This window comes from Rhamphochromis longiceps, linkage group LG3, assembly GCF_057381845.1.
Source record: "Rhamphochromis longiceps isolate RC_006_pf linkage group LG3, R_longiceps_female_GT1.1, whole genome shotgun sequence".
NCBI classification, from domain to species: Eukaryota; Metazoa; Chordata; class Actinopteri; order Cichliformes; family Cichlidae; genus Rhamphochromis; species Rhamphochromis longiceps.
In genome coordinates this window covers 53,819,795-53,829,990 of record NC_140559.1, presented here as the reverse complement: position 1 = coordinate 53,829,990, position 10,196 = coordinate 53,819,795, and the positions used below count along the sequence as shown (strand labels likewise).

The 10,196-nt window shown below is 35.2% G+C and overlaps 1 long non-coding RNA gene across 1 annotated transcript; it reads left to right on the top strand.

Moving 5' to 3' along the window:
* Nucleotides 1-9,445: 9,445 nt before the first annotated feature.
* LOC146675283 (uncharacterized) lies at nt 9,446-9,946 on the top strand. The gene is made up of 3 exons (XR_014910689.1): nt 9,446-9,491; nt 9,639-9,745; nt 9,916-9,946. It is a non-coding gene; the product is annotated as an uncharacterized LOC146675283 (long non-coding RNA).
* The last annotated feature ends 250 nt before the right edge of the window (nt 9,947-10,196 follow it).

Genomic DNA, 10,196 nt, shown 5'->3' with positions numbered 1-10,196 from the left:
CTTGTCTTTGTATCTTCTATTCATTGCATCATTTTCAGTAGTGAAAAACAGTGCAAATGATTTTCGAATTCAACTACAACTACTGTCTGCCAATCATTGACAAATATAGTCTGCCCTATTGTACTCAGAATATAATCATCAACGCGCTTTCAGCTTTGATACAAGACACATTATCATTTATGATTCATTCAAAATTTTAAGACTGTTCATTCTTTTGGACAAGTGGACCCTGCTGAATGGAAAGCTCCAGCGTGCTGTGTACACCATATAGATAGTAAATGTAAAAGGAGGGCAGAAAGTGCATGAAGCAGGAAGTTAAAGGAGTGTTTTTATAGTGTTTTATGTTAACTGACAACCACATATTCCAGTAAAGTGTTCAGACAAATACTACTCCTTTGAAAACAAAGGTGAAAGGGCAGTTCACACACACCCTGTAATATGATTGAGGTGATATCAAGAGTATATAAAAGCATTTACAGCATGTCCTCTCATTATGTTTTCATTCTTCACCCGCACGGCAGCTCTTGCTCAGTTGATCTAACAGGTAATTTCATTAACATTGTTCAGTAAGACTGAATTAACCTTATGTACCCACAGTTTTCTGTTTCCTTTTTGTCTCAAGCTCTTGTCATTTTCAGAGCGATGGCAGCAGCAGACTTATCAAGAACCAGAGAACCAGCCAGAACTACCAAAGGCTTGTTTCTCATCTTCTCTCTGCTGTGTCTTGCTTATGTCACAAGTTCGCTGAAGACCGAGGATCAACTGGTGAATAATTCTTGAATACTTTCCTTTTTTTTTAATATAAATCGAATTATAGACTTATTTTTACAGATTTACCCCACGTAATGTTGGGCTCATTAATTTTTCTTTATCTGCAAAAGGTTATATAGATCCTTCAGCTGCTGTTATTTTCTCAAATTTCAGGAAAAAATGAAAACTGCATTAGAAGAGGCTGAAAGACAGAAGGTGGGTCAATCAGTCTCCGAGTTGCTCACAAGTTGGCTTTGAAAGTCTTCCATATGTGTAGGAAGAAAGGTTATGTTTAAAAATATAAATTAACAATTGCATTTTGCATCACACTGCCTTAGTGACATTTAATATATGTTTTTATAGGCAGAAGAGAAGTACAGAAATGCAACCATCACAAAACTATTTGATCTTGCAAGTTCACTAACTAACAAGGACCAGATGGTAATTTCATATTTTCTTAACCTTTTATTTTGATGTGAAACAATTACAAATGTATTTCTATCATAAACTCCAGTATTTTTATATCACGACAACCTCATTGACTACTAGACCTTCCTACATTTGCAGTTGTTTTCACTGAGCTCATAATCCTTATGGTTTGTTCCCTGCTGGGAAATTTCAGGAAATGTTCAAGGAAACACTTCGCAAAGCTCTAAAACAAGAAGAGAGACTGAAGGTGGGTCAGTCAGTCTCCAGGTTGTTCACATGTTGACTAAGACAGTTTGTCATTTGCAAAGCCTTTAGTGATGTTACACACAGCATACTGACAGAACTGCAACTGAAGGATGTGTAGGTAATAGGAGTGTACACAACACAATGTAACAATAACAGTTGTATTTTTCTCCATCAGGCAGAATACGAGCACAAAATTCGAACTGCCTCAAAACAATTTGATGAAATATGGAGGCAAGTTCTTCCTCAGCTGGAATTAGTGAAGACGTATGATTCTCCACCACTACGGGAAATGCTAAACATTGTGATGCGTTCACTGAAGAATAGCAGAACCTATTTAGACAAGAAGATGGCTTTGCTGCAAGAACAGTAAGAAGCCAGAAAAAACTCCATAAAATAATAGGAGGAAAAATCTAATTGAACTGCAACAATTTATATTTCCATCCATATCTCTGTTGATCTGTGTTGTAGATATATATATATCTGTGAAATAAACATTACACTGAAATGTTAAAAAGTTAAATGTTCTCCAATGTTTTTGTTTGCTTTAAAGTCCAGATATACAACAAGGGAGTGAATTAAGGGAACCAAGGACACACACACACACACACACACACACACACACACACACACACACACACACACACACACACACACACACACACACACACACGTGCGCTGAGGAGAACTACATACGAGCGGGAGAGTGAAACACAGGTGTATACAATCAAGAAAATCATGAGGAGGAGCAAAATGAAACTTCAGGGTTAACGCTGGGTGTTTGCTGCTATCAAGGTTGTTCATTTCTTACAGGGTGTATTTTAACTTTTGCTGTGAACCTGGGACGCTCTGAAGCAGGTTGGATTCCAGATTAGAGATCAAAAGCTTTCAAATCGCAGTCTAATGATCAATCAGGATTGCGAAGTTTATTCTACAGTTTAATCACATTGTACGCTAAAAACAATGAACTGTCAGTCATGATGAATGATACTATTCATGATGTGTTTATTTGTCATCAGCTAAACTAAATAAAGGACTTCTGGTCTATATATACACGCACATACATGCCTGCATATGTGACTGAATTGCTGTACTAAGAAGCGCAAACAGCTTCTTCTGAAAAGCAACACATTTAACACAGTCGAATACTGCCCCCTGGTGCTGATTGTAAAGAAATAATGGGTCATTGGGTCATTGTCCATTTGCACTGTTAAGCACTCTCTGCTCAGTTATGCAGTATTTGGCTGAACTTCTACACTTCAGAATTCATTTTAACACTTCTACGAATACTCCATGTCACTGCTAGGCCATCTTAAATCAGTCATGTGAATTGGTGAATCCCTGGACTCTAAAAGGTTAAATCAAGCATACAAGTCTGTCACGTGTATTTTTTTTTTTAAAGATCCACCGTTGTGGTGTACAGAGGCAAAATTACAAAAAAATATATCATTGTCCAAAAACTTGGACGTAACTGTGTAAGAGGCATGTTTTATTAAAAGAAAGAAAGAAAGAAAGAAAGAAAGAAAGAAAGAAAGAAAGAAAGAAAGAAAGAAAATCCATTGCATGTGTTATTTCCTTAATTTCCAGTTATGTTCAATAATATTTAGGTCAGATGTGCATGATAAAGCCTACCACATTATGTAGATCACTGAATGATGCACTAATAAATGTACTCAATCAACAATGTGAATACTGTGTTTCCAGTCTTGCAGATTGCAGAGACAAAAATCCCTAAAAACAAAAGAGGCATCTATTGTTTTTAGGAACATGTAGAAACTCCAGACCCTGAGAGCTGTAACCAAAAGAGATCTGAAAGCAATATCAAAGTGGCACCAACTTTGACATTGCCACACAGTTCCTCCTAACTGCTTTCAGAAACATGATACCAAACACATGGTAACACCACTGACATAATCCAAAAGTCAGGGTTGCCTTTTGCAGCCAAGCTTGGACTGGACAACAAGGACTATGTTTCTCCATAAAGGTGTAAATTTCAATCAAAAACAATCTCTAAATGTTAAACAGTATGCTGTTATAGCTTGTTATAGTTTCTGTTTACTCTAAAGAAATTATAACAAGCTCTGTTTTGTTCCAGAAACCTCTTCCTTCAACTGCAACAGTTTGGAAATGACCAGCAATTGTTACTGAATCTGAGCTCTAGATGTGCATTCTCTTGTGTAACTGCTTTAAAATAAATCCATGCACATTATTTTCCTGACTGAATGACTGGGAAACATCCTTACTGATCAAATATATCTTTACTATTAAATGGAAAATAATATTTACTCATATTTAACAAATACTAATACGTTATTATTAGTATATTTTTTATCAGTTTACAATACATTATTACTACAGAGAATTCATTTCAAAATAGGTTTGTGCAAAAGCTATTTCTCATGGGTGGATATAACAAATTTTACTAAAAGTTAGTAAACATTGCTAATTACCTACCCTACCCTAAAATCTTATAAAATGGTTCCTAGTCACTTTTTATACAATGAAAGAAGAGCTTAGAGTGGAAAGCTTTTGGAAGGTTTTTATAGTATAATAACTGGCAGCTGTCTATTCCCAAAAAGTGTAAAGCACTGAAAATGAAACTGAAAGGGTAGCTCACACATGTGAGATGATGATAAGTGAAGTGACAAAAGAGAACATAAAGCATTTGCAGCGAGTCATCTCACCGTGTTGTCATTCCTTACCCCTACGGTAGATTACTTCTTCTTCAAGTCACAAATGGGTAAGACCGATAGCATTGTACAGCATGTCAGTGTATGTGTGTGTGTGTGTGTGTCTGATTGAGTGAGTAAAAGATTGCATTCTGGTTGTGTGTTTATGTTCAGCACAGCACGTACCACTTACTGTACCTCATGTTTACTTGATTTCATGTTCATGAAAGGTGAAGCCGGTCTCGACATCCTACATTTAGCTCTGTCTGATCAAAATATTTAAAAATATCAGCATATGTATTCAACTACAATTCTCCATTTTCCATTATTTTTGATATTCTGTTTTAACTTCAGGGCCGATGGCAGCAGCCTTATCCGCAACCAGAGGACAAGCTTGTGTCAGAGAACACAAGTGCCTGTTTTTCATCTTTTCTCTACTGTGTCTCGTTCGCGTCATAAATTCACTGAAAACCAAGGACTATGTGGTGAATTCATCCTTGCATAACATCCTTGCAATTTATTTGTTAACTTGTTAACATACACTGCAAGTTATCAGCATTTTTCTTTAAATGAAATGGGCTTTATACTTCGCTGAGCAGTTTCCATTGTCTCAAATTTCAGGAACAAATGAAGATAGCAATAGCAGAAACAAACAGAATGAAGGTTGGTCAGTCTCCAAGTTTTATATGTCATGCATCTCTAATAACTGTAACTAATAAACTAACATGTAACTGTGATTTTTTTTCTCAGGCAGAACACAAGCATAGAAATGCAACAATCACAAAATTATTCGAGCTTTCAAATTCACTGGCTAACAGTGAAAAACTGGTAAATGAATAATTTTGCTTTTGTTAATTTTGAGAAAATTAAGAATTTACTTGTTTTCATGTGTGTTTTCATTATATTAGCCCACACACTGTGCTCTGCTTCTTTCTGGGAAATTGTAGGAACTATTCAAGGAAACACTCCGCAAAGCTGTAAAAGAAGAAGAGAGACTGAAGGTGGTCCAGTCAGTCTGCAGATTACATTTGTTTAGAAATATACAACATGAATTCATAAAATTAGGAAGTAAAAAAAAATCGATATGACATCAGTATAAGTCTAATACATGGATGTGTAGGAAACAGGAGTCTATGTGGCACAAAGTAACACTGAACAATGAATTTAAATGCTAAAAGTTGTATTTTCCCCATCAGGCACAATACAAGTACAGCATGCTGACTGCCTCAAAGGAATTTGAAGAAAAAAAGAAGCAATTTCTTCCTCAGTTGGAACTAGTGAAGACATTGCCATATTCTTCAGACCTGATGGAAATGGCTAACATTGCAAGGAAAGCCTTAAAGATTGCTAGAATTTATTTAGACGAGAGACTGGCTTTGCTGCAAGAACAAGAGAAACAAGATACTGAGTTGTAACAGTTACGTTCTGTCTACGTCTCAGTGGAAAAATATTGTTTTTATATAATTTTCCAAACATATTCTTATGAAATTATCTGCAACTTTTTTAAATAAGTAAATGTTTGATGCAATAAAAGTTATCTTTATTCCCAGAGAACTTATTTTAGTTTTGCCGCTCTTGTCCAATGATTTGACATCATAATACAATTTTAATAAATATATTATGTAAAAAAACAAATAAATCATGTTACGCGTCCTTTTTTGAATCTCTGAAATAATTGTCATAATGGGAAATCTTTTGTTTCTGAAGTCTGATTTTCAAGTCTTGATATGAGGCTTGAAGGGTGGGTCTGATGGAAAACCAGAAATTCATTGTCTAATATGTTGTCACAAAGTCATTAGGTTATAAGCCAAAAGAAGATCATCCAGGGTTTCATATCATAATTCATTCCTCCCTTTTGAAACATAGTATTAACAAGACTTACTTTTTCTTCAGTGTGACCAAAAATGAATGACAAACTAGTAGAGAATTATTTATTCTGATTATTTGTCTATAAATACTAATGGACCTCACGCTGATTTTGGAGACTGTCCCATCCTCTGTAACACACATATAATGAAGATTTACAGCAACAGTCTTTTCCTAATTTCCAAGTTCCTCTAACTGTGAACTTTAAACCCTTCAGGCTCAACATATGATATAAATCCATTTTTATACAGTCAGTGCCAAAGGTGAAAGTCTGTCATTACAACAACAACAACAACAACAACAACAACAACAACAACAACAACAACAACAACAACAACAATAATAATAATAATAATAATAATAATAATAATAATAATAATGAACAGAAAGCACAAACTTAAAAAGCAAACTGTTATTATTTTTAATTCTTCATTGCATTTGCATTAGTTAGCAGCATGGCCTTTTATGTTGAGTTTGAATGCGTCTCCCTGGTCAGGTGAGTTTTCTTCAGTTAACATTAAACGGGAATCATTAAACATGCCTGTTAAAAGCTGCCTGTCCAAGACTCTGGTTCAAAAGAGGTTTCTAACCTCAAAAGTTATACTTCCTTATTAGATAAAGCGTTGTTAAAATCCATACTTTGACAGAACCACAGTGCACCTAAACACCCGCCCACCTACCCGCCCACAGGCTAGCCTTTTCAAGGAGTCTATAAAGCATTTTGTGTTGTGTTGTCATTCAACATTCATGCTATTATTCATGACTCCTTTTAGTAGCAGGTAAGAAGAGCAACACTGTACTGTGAGAAGATAGTGTATGCAGATTTTTAATACATCATGTCCAGTGAAATTTAAAGACTTTACTTCGTTGTGTTGTTTTAGAACTGTGATGGCAGCAGTAGATTTGTCCAGAAGCAAAGGACTGAGTGGTGTCATAACAACCAAAGGCTTATACATCATTTTAACTCTTCTGTGTCTGATCCGCCTTTCAAGTTCACTAATAGAGCAGGACCAACTGGTAAAGCGATTGTTGACTTTCCAAACGAACAGCTAAATTGAGCACTTCTACAACTAAGTCATTACATTCAAATGTACAGTGTTTTGGGGGGTTTCTGGCATAATCACATGGTTCACGTGCATGTTTGTTGATGTTTCCTCTTTATTTGCAGGAGGAACTGAAAGAAAATGTTCAGAAACTGCAACGAGAAGCATTGAGATGGAAGGTAAGTCAGTCAGTATCCATGTTGTGGAAATGGAGGAGCAATCTGGAGGGTCTATAACTATAAACCACCAAAGCAAATCAACATTTTCCATCATGCAAAGCTTTTTTGTAACATAATAGACTTAATTATTTTCTTTCTTGTTTTTTTTTGTTCCTCTGGCTTTATTTTTTCCTTCAGGCTGAAAACAAGATTGACAGAACCTACATACCAGAATTGTTAGATGATATGCCACACATAATGAAGTCTTTGTCTGAAGTGCTAAGGAAAAATTTTGCACCAGTGTTGAATTTTCCACCACTGCTGGAGATAATTGATGACCTAAAGACATTCCTCGAGGCATTCAGTGAGTACATAGGTAAATACCTTGAAACTACATCTGCAGAAATCAAGGGCTATGAAGAGAAACTAAGTGTTGTGATGGAGCGGATAACACACCTAGAGAAGCACAAAGGCGAACTGTAACATATTAATCATTACAGACACAACACATTGGTCTGTTTCTGCTATTGTATGTACTTCCTGTGTAAAACTTCTTCTATACTAAGCAGCTTTAGTTTGAAATTTTTTGAAAAGTGGCTTTGAAATGTTTTCACTGAGGAAGACTTTGTGTACAAGTGTGCTACAAAGTGTGATGACTTGATCAGCTTGTAGACATTTTCATTTTAGAGAGCTAATATAAACAAAAACCACTGAACACATAGATTGTGTGTTGAACTGCATCAGTAAATCTGGCAGTAGTCAATGACTTACAATGTTTTGCTACATGTCATAAAGAAATGTGTTTATATGGATGGTTAAATGATTTATTACATTCCCATGCTTATATTGCTCATTTGAAAACTGTTAAGATATCGTTAAGATATCCATCTAAATAATAGAGAATGTTTCCAAAGCTATATAATAAATGTCAAACTGAAAATTGAAAATACTGGAAACCTGGACTATTCCCTTGTTTCACAAAAACGTCTCTAATGTTCATTTGGACCCATTATCATTTATGCGCATTATATTTTGTATTGCTTTAAATATATGCAGGGATTTTTTTCCTTTCTCCCCTTTCAATCTGTAGTGGTTCGGTCCAGAACCTATTTCGGCTTTTGCTTAACCAATTAACCAATTAGCCAACGCCACCTTGTTAAATGTTAATTTGGTCAGCTGGTTTATTTGTGAAGGTGTGATTGGTCCACTTGGATTTTTTTCTGTTTCCTGTTTTTATTTAAACACAAAATGTTTAAACAAAAAAGGTTTGGTCACTTAATAAAGTTGTTCCCTAATACTATAAGTGTGGCTGGAGTCTTCCACGTCATCAGATCTTTGTCTTCTCCATGCACCTTGGAAGTAGGTGAAGAAAAAATCGTTGCTTTAAATGCACAGCAACATTGTAAGTGAGTGCTAGCCTTAATGGATTTTTCAAATTTAAATAAATGAAACCTCTGTCCCTGTTTACTTTTGTGTGTTTGTGCAATTTTATTCCATAGTATTAACTGGATTATACTGATATTGTAATTATTTATTTAAAGTAGCTTATAATCTACTAGATATTGTATTCAGTTATATAAATAAAGTATCAGCGAGGTTTATGTTATACTCCCGTCGCATGAAAGATACAAGCAACAATACACAGCATAATATTTGATGCTTCAGTAAAGCTTTGTGTAAAATATTTTTTTATTTCAAATGATTTGAAATGATCAGTGACAATCAGATTGATGTGCATGTTAAAATAACTGTGGATCCTGGTATTTGTAGAAGCTCTAAGAAAAAACTGTATTCTGATAACCACCTATTTACATTTATTATATGTTATTACTAACTTCCTGTGTTGACTGTAGCGACTAACAAAAGTGGCACAAAATTAGTGACGCATGAATAGTACAACAGTAGAACACAGTATACAAACCTAACATCACCTTACATCATATTTGGTTCACTGATATTATTGGAAAAACTGAGACTCTGCTATTCTCTTGTTTAACAAAAATGACAGTTCTACCATTGTATCATGACTGGTTTCCTTTTTGTCTTTGTGGTTAAAATGTGTTAACCACATTCTCGTGCCTTTGCTGTCGGTGGCTTCTGTCAGTTTTTTCTTTAAATGTCACAAGAGTAACTGATGACCCTTAATTCCTGTAAAGTGGGTCTGACCGACACTATTTCTGTGGAAAGAAAAGCAAAAGGGCAGCTCACACACATGAGATGTGACATTAGTGAACTAACACCAGAGAATATAAGCCATTTGCAGCGTGTCGTCTCACTGTGTTTTCAGCCCTGACTTGTACAGTAAAGCAACTCCTACTCCATTCACCAGGCAGGTAAGATCAGTAACACTCTACAGTGAGATGGTTTACATTTAATATATTCTATACAATATATCAATAAACAGGACACATCCATTGAATTCTTTTTTCAATAATATTTAGTTATTTTCTTTCAAACTGATACCAGTTTTTTTCAAACAGGGATGGCAGGATCAGCCTTATCCAGAAACAGAGGACTGATTTTTTTCATCTTCTCTCTGCTGTCATTGGTTTATGTTGCAAATTCACTGAGCAATAAGGAACTTTTGGTAAATCTTTTAGCTTCTTTTGTCATATGACCAATACATGTTTATCTGTCACTGCAAGTCACCACAAGCTCATTAATGGTTGGATTTTTTTTTTTTATTCAGTTCGAGATGTTTGTATGTGGTGCGGCGAAGCAACTGACACACTTACAACCTCTTTCTGCAAATTTCAGAAACTCAAAGAACAACTTCGGAAACTAGAAGAAAGAGCAGCCAGAATGAAGGTTAGTCTGTCAGTTTCATGTTGATCACATGTTGTCAGCCAAATGTGGACATGAAACTACATTCCACAACAGAATATAAACTAAACATCGTTATTTTCTTCATTAGGCAGACTACGAGTACAGTAAAGCAACCAATTCAAGAGAATATGATGAAAAAATAGAGCAGTTTTATTCTATTTATGAACTAATAAAGACATCATCAATGGCAGAGGATTTTCCACCATTGCTGG